This window comes from Sturnira hondurensis, unplaced genomic scaffold (genome assembly GCF_014824575.4).
Source record: "Sturnira hondurensis isolate 20B ecotype Veracruz unplaced genomic scaffold, ASM1482457v3 Scaffold0004068, whole genome shotgun sequence".
Lineage (NCBI taxonomy): Eukaryota > Metazoa > Chordata > Mammalia > Chiroptera > Phyllostomidae > Sturnira > Sturnira hondurensis.
In genome coordinates, this window is record NW_028076699.1 from 2,643,812 (window position 1) to 2,663,194 (window position 19,383).

A 19,383-nucleotide genomic window follows, 5' to 3' on the forward strand; every position below is an offset into this window, starting at 1 on the left:
CTCATTTGTTTGACACCAACTGCCTATCCGCCTTTGGTTTTCACAGTGCACCAGTGCACGTAGATTGAGGAAACTGAGGGTTTCCTATGGGCCTGGGCCTTGAGTGTGAGGATATGCAGGTTTGAAGGTTGCTAAGTACCCATTTCTTTTTTTTAATTTAATTCTTGTTCAAGTACAGTTTTCTGTCTTATATTCCCAGCCCTGCCCGCCCCCGCCCAGTGTTCCCCACCTCCCTCCCATTTCTGCCCCCCACCTTAGTTATTGTCCATGTGTCCTTTATACTTGTTCATGTGAGTCCCTCTCCTTTTCCCCTATGATTCTCTCCCCTCTCCCCTATGGACCCTGTCAGCCTGTTCTGTATTTGAGTGTCGTTGGTCATATTTGCTTGTTTGTTTTGTTGTTTAGATTCCTGTTAACGGTGATATCATATGGTATTTGTCTTTCACTGCCTGGCTTATTTCGCTCAGCATAATGCTTTCCAGTTCCATCCATAATGTTGCAAAGGGTAGGAGCTCCTTCTTCCTTTCTGCAGCATAGAATTCCGTTGTGTAAATGTACCATAGCTTTTTGATCCAGTCATTTACCAATGGGCATCTAACCCATTTCTAAGGCACCACCTCCCTGTATGGGCCCTGAAGGCACTTTGAACCATAAAAATGCAAATGTGGGTTGATGACTTTATTTTCAGTGGCTTGCAGGGCCTTTCTAATGCAGCCTCAGCCCCATTTCTACCCCTTCCCACCTCCCATTTCAGCCACAGTCCTGGCTCTCTGAGGCTTCAGGTTTTGCAAACACCCTTCTGCCTTCAATGTCCCCCACCTTGTTGGTGGTTCAGCTTTAGTTCTTCATGGCTGGCTTTCTCCAGGAAGGTCTTTGCACCCCCCAGAACTGGTCAGTCTCTCCCTCGGCCTGCCCCGCGCTGCCCGGTCGCAGCGGTGACTGTGGGGTGCTGTCGTCCTTTTACTTATCCATCTTTTCCAAAAGGCTGTGGACCCTATGAAGAAGAGCCTCACGTTTTGTAATGCATTTATGTTTCTCACAGTAGGCATGCAGCAAATAATTGCTAGTTGAATCTGGGAAAAGACAAATGAAAAGACAATCTGCGATTGGAGGAAAGGCATGCTATAGAAGAGAGCTCCTTTGAAAACGTCACGGGCTTGGTGTCAGGGCTGGGCTGTGACCTCGGATCAGACACTCATTAGCTCTGTGACCTGAGCAAGCTTCAGAAAACTCTGGTCCTTGGTTTTGTCCCCATCTTCAAGGGCTCAGAAGCCCATTGTAAGAATTACAGTAATTGAAACAAAATGCACATGTTGCTGTGCACAGGGCCTAAAAACGTAGTGACATCGAGATGCAACATAATAAGAATTCAATGCACCTTTCATATGTTTTGGTCTGGAATTACTCCTATTTTTTCCTCAGTTCTGTCCAACCATAAATATATCCCAATGCTTTCTAATCAGCTCATTTCAGTTTGTAAGAACACATACTGTCAGTCTCTGCTCTGTGAGCGTAGGCATAGTGATCAAAGTATGAATGAAAAAATACAGCCTAGTCCATGCCCCTGAGGACCTCACAGTGTGACTGGGGTGTGGGTAAAGCAGACACAGATAGTTTTAATGAAATTCAATAAATGGAAAGATAGCAGTAAGCAAAAGGTGCTGTGAGCATGGAACAGGTACTCTTAGCCCAACCCAGGTGCTGGAAGAAGCTTCTAGGAGGGATTGATAACTTGGCTAAATCTTGAAAGATTGACTAAGTGTAGCCAGGCGAGTAAGAATCAAAAAGGCATTCCAGGCAGAGGGAACAGCATGAACAAGTGCGCAGAGGCAAGTTCAGTTTCACTGGAGGGGAGAGTTAGAGGCAGGATGTGGTGAGAAATGAAGCCGGAGACAGAGGCAGAATCGGAGGGCCTTATGTGTACGGCCAAGGAACGTGTAATCCGTCATCAGCCTAATGGGGCCCGTTGCCAGGTTTGACGGGGGTTTGACAGGGCGGGGGGGGGGGGTTGACGGGAGTGACAGCATTGGAACTGCGTTTTAAATGCGTCATCGACATGATCTTAGGATTGTCGACCCCTTTAGGGTCTCTAAGAAAGCTAATTGAAAGAACATTCCCCTCTATGCCATTCCCCCCGAAGTCTGTTCATTCATTTCATTCAAAAATTTGGCAAAAAATGATTGAGTGTGTGTTAGGATTAAGCCCATGTGTTTGAGCCCGTGGGATCTCTCCAAAGGTAGGTTTTTCTACCTGCCATCAGGAAGTTCACAGACTCTTCGGGAAGATGGCACGTCTGCTTGAGAGAAAGTGGTAGGCCATGGAAAGTGGTGAGGAGTGTAAGACCGAGAGAGATTTGCAGTTGAAATGCAATCAGACATGTTTCCCAATCTTGTCCTTGGGCCAGGTGATGAGCTGGCTACACAGTAAGAATCCAAGGTGATTCATAGACAATGAACTGCCCGGAGGCTCCATTTTAGTGGGTCAGGTTCAGGTTTGGGCATTTCCATTTCGAGCCCAATTTAAGCACCATCGCCAGAAGAAGTCTAAGGAGGGAAAGGTTAAGTTTTAAAGGGGCCAGTGATAAGGGCGCTTCATGGAGCAGGAAGCACTTCGGCTGTGCCTAGAAGGATGCATAGAATTTGGGAGATGGCAGGTGTCTGACATGGACATTGCAGGTGGCAGGTGCAGTCCCGGCTGTGGCAGGGTGCTGGGAATGAAGGCATCTGGTAGGGGAACCCCAGGAGTTCTGCAGAAGTGCCACACAAGGAGGTGTCATGTTGGTTTGGGACCAATCCAGGAGGAAAAGGAGTTGATGACTTAACTAACAGGTAGTCATGAAACCTTGCCAATTTTTCAGAAACAAAGGGGCATACCCAGAACTATATTTCAGAGCCACCAGATCACTGAAGAAATGTCTGAGTGAGGCCAGGTCACCAGTTAGGAAACGATGGAATGGAATCTAAGTAGCAGGTGACCAGGTGGACAGGGAGTAACTATAGTAACAGTTACCATTTGTTATGCTTGGAGTTAGGATAATTGCTTCTGTTTCTTTTTTTAGTCTTCTTTAAGCCTTGAAAGAAACCTGGGAAGCAGACGGGAAGAAGCCCATGACCCCTTACCCACAGTGCCAAAATGCAGTAAGCTCTGAAAACTGCCTCCTTTTTATAACTGTTGTGGTTCGAAAGCCTACACAAAATCACAGGAGGCATTTGTTCTCTTTATCCGGCATTATATGAATATTAATGTGTTTTACTACAGAAATAGCATCACGTTTGATCACAGCATGCTGCCTCAGACCACATATGTAAAATTTGTAATATATTACCTTCCTAAAATTGAAAAATTTCTGAATTCCAAAGTACATTTGGCCCAAGGGTTTTGCATAAGGATTATAGACCTAATCAGTATGGTTTCACAGAGGTGGAACTAAATCTTAGACCACCTAAGCAATTTTCCAAAGAGAGAGGAAGAACTGAAGCCTGAGCTCCCAGGAAGGGGAAGGCGTGGGCAGACGGGATTGTGTACAGGGTTGGCTAACACACAGGATTGTGGTTTGGATGCTGGGGAGATGGTGCCCAAGTAGATTGGGATTCTGGGATGATGGTTCTAATGGCTCTGCAATTAGTGGTGGATGGCAGAAAGGCCCTCAGGAAGAACAGGGTGTGGGCAAATGTGGACAGGAAAGTGGCAAAGTGGTAGGTTATTCAATCCACCCACCGAAGGGCTCTCTGCACCAAAATACCCTCTTACTTACTGCCCTTTAGGGGCAACTAGCATTCCTGGCTCCTTCTCTGAGTGAGAGCTCCGAAGGTGTTAAGTGAGAATGGCTTTCTCTCCTCTGTGCCACTGGCTCTACCCTCCAATCTGCTCACCTGAAAATACACTGGACCTCCATGCCTCCACGCCTTGGCCTATGCTGCTCCTTCAGCCTAAAGTGATTTTATAGCTCCTGCCTCCCTCCAGTGTAAACCCACTTAGTCGTCAACCTCACTTCCTCGGGGAAGAATTGCCTGAAGGGGCCAAGGCCAACTAATTCTTTACTTCACTCTATGTTCACTGATCCCACACTTAGACTTTGGTTAGGTAGTTGTTCACATAAGTGCCTGAACTACACATGGGTCAAATGTCTTGAATTGCTCTATTTAGCTAGCCGAGATGTCAGCTGAAGAAGAAGGGATATAAAGATGAAGTCTTTCCGGTAGAAAAAGGTTGAGTTTGGTGGGAGAGACAGATCAGCAAACAAGTCTGAGTTACATCATGATGAGCACTGAGACAGAAGTATGCAGCGGGAGACACTTGACCCATAGAAGTCAGGGGTTCGGGGGCCACAGTGCGGGGAATGAGTCCAGGTCACCTAGGGTGTCACTCTGCTGCTCACAACGGTACAAGCTTCCCAATGACTACTGAGTAAAATTGTAATTTCTTAACTTAGACTCTAAGTTCTTGCATGCTCCTGTTCCAATAGACAATTCCAGCTCTTACACAGCTCTTTTGCAAAGTAGGAGCTAGCAGGGGTGCATCCCAGGTATAAATAGAGAAGAGGGAGAAAGCTTCACCACGGTTAGAATCCTAGACACACATGTAACCGGAAAAACCAGTGTTTATACTGCCTGTCATCTACCAGACCCAATAAGCAGAGACAGGCGTTGAATCTTTATGGGCAATTCATTCAGATGGTTCACGTTAGGTGTGTACCCTAACAGACCAGCTTGAATTCCATTTTAAAGTGGTCCTTTTCATAAAGAGAACAAAATGTAGGTAAGGGGTTTGGAATTCAGGGAAAAGTTAATTGGATTGAAAAACTGCAGTGTTCTCACCCTGGGCAGCGGTCTTAAGCTGTGTCCCGGGCGGTGGTGGTCTCACCCAGGAGCACAGGAGCTCAAATACCATCTCAATTGCTTGCAGTCCTCCTGAGCACCAAGGTGGGATGGCTTGTGGTCTCCTGGAGTCAGGGTGGGTCACACCTTCAGTTCCTGGAACAACACCTTTTACATGCATTGCTTACTAAGCCTATTAACTATTACTTAAACTAAAATTTTCCAATTTTCTCGTCCCCCATCTCACATACTTTCACCTAGACACATATGAAGTGGGAGGGAGGCAAGGGTGTTGATTTGTCATCCATGGGAGTCGATATATCTGGGTGTATGGAGAAATGAAGGCAGCCTGGGATAGCAGACAGGGGAGAAGCATTGAGACCCAGGAGGTAAGTCGATGGGGCCAAATATTTGCTGGAGTTGGGTTAACAGAATAGGCAAGTAAAGTGGGTGAGACAGGAGGTGGAGATCCAAGAGCAGGATCTTTGACATTGGTCAGCTGGAGAGGGTCCAGGTACTGGTGATGACAGAGCCCAAGCTGCGCCCTTGGACATGAGGTAGGGTGGGAGACAAGATCATCAGAAATGAACCAGGGTTAGAGGGTTATTTATCTACACGGCTTCTAAGCTTCTCACTGTCACGGGAGTGGCAGTGGAGGGAGAGGAGTGGGGCAAGTTCGACGTCCTTAATCAACAAAGAGGAGTGACCGGGAATGTTGCAGATGCCTGTGGGAGTTGCGGGGGGGTGGGGGGGTGGTGTTGAGTCTTCTGTCCTTGTGTGCAGGAGTTGGTATTTCTGAGGAAGGAGAGATGATGTGGGAGTGACAATGAGGAGCAAAGAGAACATTTTCCCCTCCTCCCAGCCCAGGAGGGAGGAGTGGGGAAGGAAACAGCTGCATCTGGGGAAGCTGTGTCTTCACGGAGAGACCAGTCTGAGTCGGAGCGAAGAGGCAAAGGGCATGTTCATGGAAGAGATTGAGGGCATGAGGAGTTTTGCCAAGCCCCGTCTGTGAGTTCCACGTTGCTCAGGGGAAGGGTTGGGGGGGGGGGTGAGGGAAGGGTAAGAAACGGGGTTCAACTGGGCATGTTAGAGAGACCTGTGGGGGATGAGGGCCAGTGTCAGCGGGCTAGCCTGGCTTTCCGACAACGACCCAGTCAACAGAGACTAAACGTGCTGGGCTGTTCCTTCAGGGGACGAGCCACTGGCTAACTGTTGCCCATGAGTAAGGATGGGGGGCTTAGGCAATTTTAATCCCTGATTCAGTGAATGCTGTGAGGGAGGCATGGTGGTCTTACTAGGTTTTTGCAGGACACTGAGGGCAACCTTTAAATCAGCAGTGGGCAATGTCAAGGCTGTGGGAGGGGGGCTTTTACCCATGGCGCGGTGAGTTTTAGACACGTCTCTTTCAGACCGCTGCCTGTGGGGTCGCAGCTCGAGGCGGGGCAGCCTTCCCAAGAGCACTGATCAGCGGCCAGACGCTTGCTTAGCGACTTTGTACACACTTAACTGACATCTCACAAAATCCCCATGTGGTGGGCATTCCTAACCCGATTTATAGGTGCCGCAAGATTTAGTAGCTGGCTCAAGGTCACACCTCTAGCAGAGCTGGGATTGTTGCCCATACCTAACACTGAGACTGGAAAACAGTACTGATTTGACCTGATGGGTAATGGCGTGTGCAGTTATTGATTCTTACACCTTTATGATGTCAGCTTTTAACCTTTCTACCCTGTGTCTGTTCAGAGGACAAGTGGGAAGATTTCAAACGTCACTTCTATGCTCTGTTGTTGCTACCTTTTCCTGGGGGCTTCAGAATTAATCTCCAGTTCCAGGAACATGACTGTTTTGCTGTTATTATGGCTCTTGGACTAGTGAAGGTTGGATCGAAGCCCTTTTATTCCTGAAGGATGACTCGGATGCCATTTTTAATGGCCTTTTATTTCTTTCCGTCTTAGGTGGGATTTGACAACTATTACTGCCTCTCTTCTTGGGCTCATAATTTCTTGGCTTCTGCTGCCATCTCTGTGTTCCGGATGTCGAGCGTGCATTTTTCCTAAGTCTCCTGCGTTTGTTTACCAGGAGGGGACTGTTTTATGTTGCCGCTGTCTCTCCCTCACAGGAGGCACTATTCAGCAATTTGCAGGAAATCAAAAATGAGATGACTTTTCTTTTTAGATCAACTAACCTGCCTCACAATAGTATCTTTTCCTTTTGGAATATGTGCATTTTTTTTTTGGACGACTGTCAACTCCTGAATCATGGCTACTTCACTGAGCGCCTGCAGCCCTGCTCCTGCCACTAGTGGCCTGCTGTGCTGTGTGCAATGGGAGGTGTGAGCCCAGGGAGCTGTGACGTGGGGCAGGGTCTCCAAGCAGCCTGACACATCAGAGTAAACTCTGGAGGCGGGGGAGGAGCTGGCTGAACTATATTTTCTAAAATAGAAATCAGAACGTGTGATCTGACTCAGAATTTGTGCTCATTTGCAGATGCATTTTGAAAGGGTCTAACACTAAATTGCATTTTATCTGGCTCTGCATTTTCTTACCACCTTTTAAATTACATTAAATCAGGATGACCTTGAACATTTAAAATGCATGGTCACATCAACAATATAATTTGTTAAAAATCTAAAAATATCCTGATTATATTAGTTCCAGTGTTTTGCTCATCTCAGAATAAATAACCAAAAGCCTGAGAAAGTACTTTAAAAGCAAATGTAAATTGGTTTCCTGAGATTTTTGTTAGTTTAAAAAAATGTGATTAGAGAGAGAACCACGCAGCTTTGCCAGAGTGGGGACCCCTGCAGCCATGTCAAAGGGAGAACCACACGCTTTGGGGAGAGTGAGGACCCCCTCTTGGCTCTGGTGGAAGAAGGGAGAACCTCGAGGTTTGGCCAGAGTGCAGACCCCTGCGGCTTTGGTAGAAGAGGCCCACGTAGCTTTGGGGTGCTCCCTTTGGCCACGTGGCCTGGGAAGCAGGGAGACTTTGCCTGGAAAATGGGAACAAAGAACTCGCCAGTAGACCATGAGAAGGTGCCACATGGCTTTGGATTAATTAGAGATCCTGCCTGGAAACACAGGCGTGTGCTCTTTTCCTGAGTTATGTTTGAAAGGCGGTCTGCTGCTGAGAGCGTGAATGGCCATTGTAGACCATGATGATGACGTGAAAGAAGAAGCAGGTTTCAGCTGTTCCTGACTTGCCTCAGTACTTCAGCCTCCTCATTCCAGCCCCTTTTACTACTTCTGCTGCTCTAGAGGTTGCCAGAGTTATCTCCCTATGATGTTATTAATCATCAGAGAGAAAGGTTAAGAAATAATAAATAGATTGGGTCGCCCTGCCCAGGTGAACACCAGAGGCTCCACCCCTCACTACATAACAGGCACGACCAGACTCGCACCCCCCCAAAAAAAATGGCTCAAACAAAAAAACAAATCAAAGCCCCAGAGTCAATACTTTTAAGTGACCAAGAGATAGCCAACCTATCAGATGCATAGTTCAAAGCACTGATGATCAGGATGCTCACAGAATTGGTTGATTTTGGTCTCAAATTAAATGAAAAAATCAAGGCTACACTAAGTGAAATGAAGCAAAATGCACAGGGAAACAATAGAGATGGAAAGAAAACTGGGACTCAAATCAATGGAGTGGACCAGAAGGAAGAAAGAAATCACCAAACAAAAAAGAAGGAGGAAACAAAAATTCAAAAAAATGAGGAGTGGCTTAGGAACCTCTAGGGCATTTTAGACATTCCAGCATCCGAATTATAGGGGTGCCAGAAGGGGAAGAGGAAGAGCAACAAGTGGAAAACTTATGTGAACAAATAATAAAGGAGAACTTCCCCAATCTGGCAAAGGAAATAGACTTCCAGGAAATCCAGGAAGCTCAGAGAGTCCCAAAGAAGGTAGACCCAAGGAGGAACACACCAAGGCACATCATCATTACATTACCCAAGATTAAAATGAAGGAGAGAATTCTAGAAGCCGCAAGAGATAAGGGGATAGTCACCTACAAAGGAGTACCCATCAGACTGTCAGCGGGTTTCTCAAAAGAGACCTTACTTACGGGCAAGACGGGGCTGGAAAGAAGTATTCCAAGTCATGAAATCCAAAGGCCTACATCCAAGATTGCTCTATCCAGCAAAGCTTTCATTTAGAATGGAAGGGCAGATAAAGTGCTTCTCAAATAAGGTCAAGTTCAAGGAGTTCATCATCACCAAGCCCTTATTATATGAAATGTTAAAGGGACTTATCTAAGAAAAAGAAGGTAAAAAATATGAACAGTATGAACAGTAAAAAGATAGCAAACTCACAGTTATTAACAACCACACCTAAAACAAAAGCAAATCAAGCAAACAACTAGAACAGGAACAGAATCACAGAAATGGAGATCACATGGAGGGTTAGCAACAGGGGAGTGGGAGGAGGAGAAAGGGGGAAAAAAGTACAGAGAATAAGTAGTATAGATGGTAGAGAGAAAATAGACAGGGGGAGGGCAAGCATAGTATGGGAAATGTAGAAGCTAAAGAACTTATGACACATGGACATGAACTAAAGGGAGGAATGTGAGTGGGAGCGGGTGTGTGGGGTAGAGGGGGATGAAGGGGGGAAATGGGACAGTTATAATAGTATAATTAATAAAATATATTTTAGAAAAAGTAAAAGATGTGATTAGAGGTACATTTTTTGACATAACTTCTAAAGTATGACACATACAAAATTGGTATGAAATGTCTGTGGAGTGGAGTTAATTTATAAGTAAGGTGTGTCAGCAGAATAGTTAAGGTCAGTCCTAGAGACAAAGAGCCTAGGATTTAAGTTCATGTCCCACTTTCTCCCCCGGTAAACTGGGAGGGTTGCTCAGCCTCTGGGGCAGCGACGGTACCAGCTTTAGAGGGCTATTATGAACACTAACAGAGTGGGTGCCATTAGGGATGATGAAGATAGGGGAGAAAAACCAGAAAGGGATAAATTCTCTGAAACTAGCTAAGAGGAAAATACTTCCCAAGAAGGTAGCATTACATTATTGACACTCATTTGATCAAATATTAGTTTATTTCTAAAAATGGTCATGCCCTAAATTTCTAGACCCAGCAGCAAATAAGGGGTTTAAGACATCCAAACAGAGCAGCTGTCTGGACCCCTGACGCATGAGTTCGAAGGTCAGGTTTGACCCTTCCATGCTGTGACTGGGGACAAGTTTCTTAGGCTCTATCTCAATAACTATCTCTATCTCCATATCCTCGTTTAGATCTTAGAAAAACACGGGGTTAGACAAAAGGCTTATATAAAGTAAGTGTTTAGAAAAGTGCCTGGCAAGCTATGGAAGCAGCCCAAGTGTCCCTCAGTAGATGAGTGGATGAAACAACTATGGAATATTTATACAATGGAATACTACTTGTTCATAAAAAAAAGAAAAAACTTACTGTTGCAACAGTGTGGATGGACCTGCAATACTGAGTGAAATAAGCCAGCCAGAGAAAGATGAGTACCATATGGTTTCACTCAAATGTAGAATCTAATGTACCAGCTGAACGAATAGGCAAAGTAGGGGCAGACTCAGAGAGCAGGATGACAGCTTAGGGGCAGGGGAGGGAGGGATGGAGCAAAAAGGTATAAGGAGTCATGGACATAAACAGCAGTATGCTTATTGCAGAAGGAAGGGGATGTAAGGGGGTTAAATGGTAACACAAAAACCAAAGACACAATAAAATTATAATTGTACTGGGCATGTGGTAATGTCATATAAGGCATTTTTATGTCAAAGACATGCAATGCCTGCTTTTGCTATTATTACTGTTGTCATTGCTCCTTCGGTTTCCATAAAATAAATTCTAAATGAGAGGCCTCTGTTTGATGCAGCCCTTTCTCCTACTTTGGTTAAATGCCGTCATATAGATACAATAATGCTGCATTTAAAGAACTGGAATTCAGGCTTGTAACTGTTTTACAAACTGGTCTCCCTGCTCTTCTGAAATAGCAATGTCTTTGTTTCTCCTGGCTGGATGCTACCTTCTTGGTTCATTTCCATATCAAAGGGATAAACCCTTTCTGTTCAGAGGACAGCACACGATCTTTTATCCTAGGTTGTTTCCACAGTTTCTCTGGAATCAGCCTGACCTTTGCTTCCCCAGGCAGCCCCGTCCAGGTCAGAAGTGCCCAGGCTGTCTTCCAGGGCTAATTTAGAGTTATCTCCCGTCGATATAACAATTAGATCATTCGTTTCCATGTGCATTCTAAGATACCCTTAGAAAAAATTAAATTCTGTTGTTACAGTTCATCAATTATGGAACCTGCTCATGTTTCTGAANAAGAACTGGAATTCAGGCTTGTAACTGTTTTACAAACTGGTCTCCCTGCTCTTCTGAAATAGCAATGTCTTTGTTTCTCCTGGCTGGATGCTACCTTCTTGGTTCATTTCCATATCAAAGGGATATGGAACCCTTTCTGTTCAGAGGACAGCACGCTATCTTTTATCCTAGGTTGTTTCCACGGTTTCTCTGGAATCAGCCTGACCTTCGCTTCCCCATGCAGCCCCGTCCAGGTCAGAAGTGCCCAGGCTGTCTTCCAGGGCTAATTTAGAGTTATCTCCCGTCGTTATAACAATTAGATCATTCGTTTCCATGTGCATTCTAAGATACCCTTAGAAAAAATTAAATTCTGTTGTTACAGTTCATCAATTATGGAACCTGCTCATGTTTCTGAATGTTCACACACAGCTGCATGCATCAAACCTTTTGAAAGCCCGGGGAGGGGGTAGTCCTGGAAGTAGGGGGGGTGCTCATGGCACTGTCCCTTTCTTAAACGGATGCTGAAAGACTTGTACATCAAGGGTTCATTCAGTTACCAAATTCTTACTGAACACCCATTATGGGTCAAATATGCTTGTGGGTGCTGGCCCTGCATCAGTGAGAAAATCCTGACCTCAAGTGCCTGTCGTCAAGGAAAATAGCATTGTAGGAAAAGGAAACACCATGACCCATTGCTTCCATGGTTTTGTTAATTGGTCATCTGTCAGGTGTTTTCAATGTCATTCCCGCTGAACTTCAAGTTGTGCCTTGATTTCATTGTTATACAATCAATTTTTGTAAGACTTTCTGCTCAGTCCCTTGGACCAGTCCCTTACAGGGGGATGGGTGAGAAATCCACCAGGGTAAACCTGAAGTACTTGATACACCAGATACGGGTATTTAACCATAAACCCAAGAATTACTTCAGTTTTTGTTTTAAGCAAAAGTAAAAGCCCACTGAGTAAAAACATTTCTATTGAAAGAATTGCTAGAAGGAATAAACAGAAACACAAGCAGCTATTTAGTCAACAGTCTAACGCTGGCTGCAAGACCACAGGGGTTGTCTTACAGTCTTTGTTTGAGATGGTCTCCCTTTTTTTAAAATCCTCATCTTGGGTTGTGCTTATTGATTTTAATATTTTTGAATTTTGACTTCTTTTTAAAAATTTTTATTGCATATTTTTTCTTGCTTATTGATTTTAGAGAGAGCTGAAGGGAGAGGGAGAGAAACACTGATGTGAGAAAGAAACAACCATAGTTGGTTGCCCCTCATATGCACCTTGACTGGGAGCTGAACCCATAACCTAGGCATGTGCCCTGACTGGGAATCAAACCCATGACCTTTTAGTTTACGAGACTACTCTTCAAACCACTGAGCCACACTGGCTAGGGCTGATCTGTCCTTTTAAAACGAGGAACATGAATCTGTAAGTCAACACCTTTTAACTTAGCAGCACAAGGAATTGTCATCCAAACCTGATCTGGCACTTTCCTCCCGAGCCACAGAGAATCTGGGTTTAGGCGTCTTTTCCCAAGTGCACAGTCTCCAGGTTGGAGCTCATGGTGTTTTAGTTCATAAGTCTGTCTACTTGTATTATCATTGAAGGATCTCTACAAGCTTTGTGTTGTTTTTCAAATCTATGTAAGAGTTTTATGATGTTGTATTATACCTCCTTTTAATAATATTGAATCTCTCTGACAGGAAATCCATTTCATAGGTCTCTCAGTAATTATCTGAAATGGAGACAAGTTATGTTGTCTGAAAGGAGCGGAACATAAATTCATTAGTATAATTGGTGGGGCCTTTAGCCAGGATCTATTAGTACTCTCAGTAAATTGTGCCCATTGAGATTTTATTATCCCACTGGTCCTTTCCACCAGCCCAAAAGACCGGAGGTGATAGGCACAGTGAAAAAGCTGTAATTTCAGCCACCTTCCACAGACACGCTTCAGTATTTGTCCTGTAAAATGAGTTCCCCTGTCACTGTGTAGTTCTGTGGGGGGGGGGGGGGTAAAAGCATTGTTGCTACTGCTTCAGTTGTTGCTTTTCTACATGGGGAAGCGTCAACCCAATGGGAAAAGACATGCAGATCATTACTAATACGTTGTTGGTACACAGACATTTGAGGTAATTGAGTAAAAGCAAGTTGCCATACTTCAAAAGGACTGGAAGGTAAGGGAAAAGGCGCCATCAAACTATGTCAAAGTTTTCTGGGATCATGTTTGCGATGAAGAAGACATTTCTTATATGTGATTGAGGCAATGTGGTGAGGGGGTTTCAGAAATACTGATGGGCCCTAAGAATGATTGGTCAGTGCAGTAATGAGTTGACTCATGAAGAGAGTAAGTCAAAACTCTTTCTCGAATTGCTTCTGGTAAAACTAGTTTCTTCTGTGGTCCACACCACAGGCCCCGTTGTTTATGGTCATTACATCCAACTTCCATTCATTTCTGCCCCCTCTTCCTCCTTAGTTAAGGAACCTTGTTGCTGTCTTTTTGTATCAATTTCTCTACGTTCAGCTTTGGAAGACACTAAAGCTATTAATTGCCACTTTGGCATTTGCATCACAGCAGTTTTGCAGTTTGACCTGCCATGGCATTTCCTTTTGCTAATTTTAAATCATCTTTCATGTGTCCAGAAATCTTGATAATTATTAAAGCTTTGGGGAATCCAATTTTACATAAGTGCTATTTTTTATTGGTTTTCCAGGTGAGTTTGTAAAAAACCCTCTGTTTCCACAGCGTCCCAGAATCCTGAGCGAGCGCAAAGGTGTATCTGCTGCCTGATCAATAGTTGGCTATGTAAATAACTACCTGTTCAATGGATGGTACCCCTAAGAAGGCAACTCATATATTCCAAACTGGGCTCATCATCTTTACCCAACTTTTATCTGAACCCAGTCTTCAGTCTTAGGTTCAGGAACCAACATCCTCTTACCCAGTGTAGAAGCCTGGCTATCACCCTGGAGTCCTCCCTTCCCTTTCCTTCAGGTGCAGCTCAAGGACCTACTTGAACTATTCGATGCATATTTTGTTATCTGTCACCTTCTTTCCACTCCCACCAACCCTGCCTGACTCCAGTCTCTCATCATTTTTACTTGACCATTGTAGCAACATTCTAATTGGTTTCCTGTCTTCAATCAGCATGAACTGTAAATCTAACCATGACGTAGTCCTGTGTAAGACTCATCAGTAGCGCTCCATCCTCTTAAAAGATTAAGCTCAATTACTTCAAGGAGATTTGACTTTGACTTTCTTTTCCAGTCTTACATACTTAACATTGGGGTTCCATTTTTATGGAATTAATCTTTCCGTGTATGTCATGCTGTTTCATATGCCGTGTCTTGTCTTTTCATGCTCTTTTTCTGTCAGAACTTGTCTTCCCAACTGTTCTTTGCTTGACTGCCTGTTTCAGCTGAGGAATCATCTCTGGAAAGCCTTGTGTGTGCTCCCCTACCCCCACCCCCGGCATCATGGCCTCTCTCTATGCTCACACAGCTGACTCTGTGTCATGATTTGATCACTTTATGTACCGTGTTAAAACAATCAGTCTATGTCTGCCTCCGTCATTCCACCAAGCTCTAAAAGGCCAGGGATTGTTTTGTGTGTATGTCTTTTTTTAATCAAAGTATAATTGACATTCCGTTTTATTAGTTTTAGGTATACACATAATAGTATGATAATTGTGTGCATTGCAAAATAACCACCACATTAAGTCTAGTAACGTCATGATCATGCATGGTTACAATATTCGTCTTTTAAGATTCACTTTTAGCAACTTTTCAAATATGCACTAAAGCATTAACTATAGTCACCATGATGAACATTCCATTCTATGACCTATTCATCTTATAACTGGAAAATTGCACCTTTTGACAGCCTTCAACCACTTTGTTTATCCCCTGCTCCCACCTCTGAAAGCCACCAATCTATCCTCTGTGTTTACAAACTTGGTAAGTTTTTGTTTTGTTTTGTTTTAGATTTCATATGTGAGTGAGATTATATAGTATTTATCTTTCTATTTTTGAGGTATTTCACTTAGCATAATGTCCTCAAGTTCCATCCATATTGTTACCAATGGTAAGACTTTATTCTTTTTATGACTGAATAATATTCCATGTATGCATAATATAATGCATATATATAATATTTTCTCCATCTGTTCATTCATTGGTGGACACATCAGTTATTCCTGTATCCTGGCTGTTATAAATAATGCTGCAGTGAACATGGAGGTGAATCTACCTTTCTGAGTTAGTGTTTTGTTTTCTTCAGGTAAATACTCATAAGTGGAATTGCTGGATCATATGGTAGTTCTCTTCTTAATTTTTTTCAGGAGCCTGTGTACTGTTGTCCATAGTGGTTGTACCAATTTAGGTTTCTACTACCAATGAAATTTGATTTAGTTTCCACCAAAAGTTTTCTTTTTTCCATATTTTCTCCCACACTTGTTATCTCTTGTCTTTTTATAATAGCCACTCTGTACTGGGGTACAGAGCAAAGGGTCCTCAAAGTATAGGAGAAATTCCCCACAGCCCATGGTTGTGGGGTGGGGAAAGCAGATGATATGTGTCAAGATACTTTGCATTACAAATCGAAAGTTGAAAGCTGTGCTATTGCCCTGGGCAAAAGGCCTAGGTGACTTTCTGAATATTTAGTGACTCCTGATGTGGTGGGCTGGGAGGGGGACTTCTATTGTGCCTGTATGAAAGGGAGAAAGGCAGACGCCTCCGTGTCGCAGGATACGTACTCTTGCCCTAACTAAAGATGGCAGCCGAAAGAAGGTAAAAAGATATGGGGTAACCGGCAAGGGTAGCTCATTATAGGAGGAGCTGGATATGAGGTCACAGAGGAAGCTCCAGGTCAGCATTTAAAATAAGGGAAGGCAGAGAGAGGAAGGCTGCTCTGCCATGGGGTGGTAAGGAAGCAACCAGTAGCAGTGCCAGTCGGTAGTGAGAAGGGAGCTACTTCTGCTTCTCTGAGGACTCCTCCACGCTGCATGTAGTGAGGGAGGAGCTACATCCACTCCCCTGAGCTGGTCCACCATCAGGGCTGAGAAGTAGGTGGCAGCCATGTGAGAGGGAACCATGAGTGGGTAGCGTGGGGATTTGGCCATGAGGTCTGGTGTGTAAGAAGGTGTCATACAGTTTGGAGTAAGGAGATGCCACGTGGTTTTGGATTAACAGCTGGAGAAAGAAAGAGACCTGCTGGGAAATCTGCCTGGAGAACATGGCACGTGTTTCCCTGGGCCACTTCAGAAGGCTGAGGACAATGTACCCCGGATCTTGAAAGAGAGCTGCTGTGAGAGGGTGGCGATTCGGAAACCCACGAGTCTGCCTTCCAGAGGGGATGGAGAGCTGTTTGCACAGCTGGCTTAAGAACAGATAAGGATATGGGAGATTTGGGGGCATATTTTTGTCTTATAGCCTGATGGGAGTAAAGGAGGTGCTGAGTCCCATAGGAGAGCTGGGCTCTGAGCAGGAGTGCTCTCAATGACCATCCCGGCTCCCCACGGTTGAAATCCTGTAAACAAAAACCTGTTTCCCTCAACACTAATTGTTGGGTCATGCATCAAAACAACATGTGCATGAGCCCTGGTTCGCTCGGTTACAATTCTAACAGGTGTGAGACGATATGTCATTGTGGCTTTGATTTGTATCTCCCTCATGATTGGCAATGATAAGTACATTTTCATGTACCTGTTGGCCACTAATATGTCTTCTTTGGAAAAATATTTATTTAAATAGTCTGCCCATTTTTGAAATTAAATTGTTTAATTTTTTGCTACTGAGTTGTATGAGTTTTTACAATATATGTTCTGGATAGTAACGCCTTATCAGATATATGATTTACAAATACCTTCTCCAATTCTGTAGGTTACCTTTTCATTTTGTTGATGGTTTTATTTGATGTCTAGAAGCTTTTTAAGTTTGATGTAATCTCACTTGTTTATTTTTTTTCTTTTGTTGCCTTTACTTTTGGAGTCAGATCCAAAAAATCATTGCCAAGAATGATGTCAAGGAACTTACCACCTATGTTTTCTTCTAGGAGTTTTATGATTTCAGGTCTTATGTTCAAGTCTTTAGGTTGATTTTGGGTTGATTTTTGTATATCGCATAAGACATAAGACCACTTTCATTCTTTTGCACGTGGCTGTCCAGTTATCCTGAGATCATTTATGGAAGCAATTGTCCCTTCCCTCATTGTTCATTCTTGTCTCCTTTGGCACAAATTAAAATACAGTTTTAAATCAGGGGGTGTGGTACCTTTAGCTTTTCTTTTCTTTCTCAAGATTTATTTATTCTTCTATCTGGAGTCTTGTGTGGCTCCACACAATTTTAAAAATATTGTTCTTTATATTTCTGTGAAAAATACCATTGCAATTTTGATACAGATTGCATTGAATGTGTAGATTGCTTTATATAATTTGGACATTTTAACAATGTTAATTCTTCTAATCCATGAACACAGAATATCTTTCCATTTTTTTTATGTTGTCTTCAACTTCCTTCATCACTGTCTTACAGTTTTCAGGTACAAGTCTTTTACCGCCTTGGTTAATTTTATTATTAGGTATTTTATTCTTCTAATGCAGTTGTCAATTGGATTGTATTCTTAATTTCTCTTTCTAATAGTTTTTTATTAGTGTATAAAAACACAACAGCTTTTTGTACGTTAATTTTGTATCCTGCAACTTTCCTGAATTTGTTTATTAGTCCTAACAGTTTGGGGTGGCATCCTTGGGCTTTCTATATGTAATATTATGTCATCTGCAAATAAAGACAGTTGTACTTCTTTCTTTCCAACTCAGATGCATTTGATTTATTTTTATTGCCTTGTCATTCTGGCTAGGACTTCCTCTATGTATTTAATAAAACTGGTGAAAGTGGGCATCCTTGTTTTGCTCCTTGTCTTAGAGAAAAAGCTCTCAGTTTTTCTCCAATATGTATGATGTTGGCTGTGGGCTTGTTATATATATGGCCTTTATTATGTTGAAGTGTGTTCCTTCCATATTCACTTTGTTGAGAGTTTTTGTAGAAAATGGGTGATAAATTTTGTCAAATGATTTTCTACATCTGTTGAGATAATCATATGATATTATTCTTCATTTTGTTAATGTGTATCACCTTGAACGTCTTATTCATCTTTGTAATCCTAATGCTTGGCACAGAATAGGAAACGAGTGAACATTTTAAGGTGACAAAGTCAATTTTGAACAAGCAGAAGTTTGCTAGTTCGAAGTATTGGAAGATGGGGATTCCAGGCAGAAGAAACAGCACATACAAAGGTACAGAGACATGAAAGAGCAAAATCAGTTTGGGAAAATGTAAGTAACTCAGGAAGGCCAGCAGCAAGCAAGCGTGACTGTGATGTGCCCAATGGGGTGTCAGAAAATGAACCGAGCTGGGATTAGGAAGGGCCTTATATGCTTAGCAAAAAAAGTGAGCTGTATTTGAAAATGTTGAGAAAGTATTTTAAACTGTAAAGTGCATGATGAGATCTGTGTTTTTCATCAGATTTGTCTAACAGCTAGGTAAATGGTGGATTAGAAAGGCCCCAGAGTAAAAGCAGAGAGACCATGAGGAAGTCATTTTAATAAGTAAAGAGGATTCCAAGGCACTGGTATTTGAATGAAGAAGGTACAGACTCAGTAGCTTCTTAAGACTGAAGATCAGTAGGACGTGGCTACTGACTACCAATGGGCCCGACGAAATGGAACACGCTTTTCACTGGAATTCCCCTTCAGCCACCTACCAACGCATCTTCACTCAACTTGCCTCATGTCTTTAACGCTGACCTCCCATTGATGGGTGATGAATAATAAACAATAGGACTCATCACACCTATTTCTCATTTAAAGGAAAATAACATCTAAATGTTAAAGCTGGACGAGACTTGGTGATCACCCAGACCAACTCCTGATTTGATAAATGAACTCTGAAAAAAAAAGACTCTTCTATGGTAATTCTGAAAATCAGTGACTTTCGTGGTACAGGGTCGCCCTTGATTGAACCATCTGTTTAATGCTCCACATAGTACTTGTCTCTAATATTTTCTTGTGTATTTGCGTGTTTTCTGCCTCCCCCTGGCATTCGAATATAATATTAAAGAGTAGAGTCCTGGTTACTGACCTGTGTAGCTCATTTGGTTGGTTGTTGTTCTTCAAAGCAATAGGTCGCTGGCTTGATTCATGGTGAGGCATGTGCCTGGGTTGCAGGTTTGGTCCCTGGTTGGGGGGGGGGCATATGAGAGGCAACTGATCGATGTTTCTCTCTCACA

The 19,383-nt window shown here is 43.3% G+C and overlaps 1 protein-coding gene and 1 long non-coding RNA gene across 2 annotated transcripts in view; one reads left to right on the plus strand and one right to left on the minus strand.

The window, feature by feature from the left end:
- FYB2 (FYN binding protein 2) overlaps positions 1-19,383 on the plus strand; it is a 106,436-nt gene that overhangs the window by 16,409 nt on the left and 70,644 nt on the right. The window lies entirely within an intron of this gene.
- Positions 590-19,368, minus strand: LOC118984946 (uncharacterized). Its single transcript, XR_005066018.1, has 3 exons — positions 19,236-19,368; positions 4,818-4,942; positions 590-1,073 (listed from the first exon to the last, which is right to left on the minus strand). It is a non-coding gene; the product is annotated as an uncharacterized LOC118984946 (long non-coding RNA).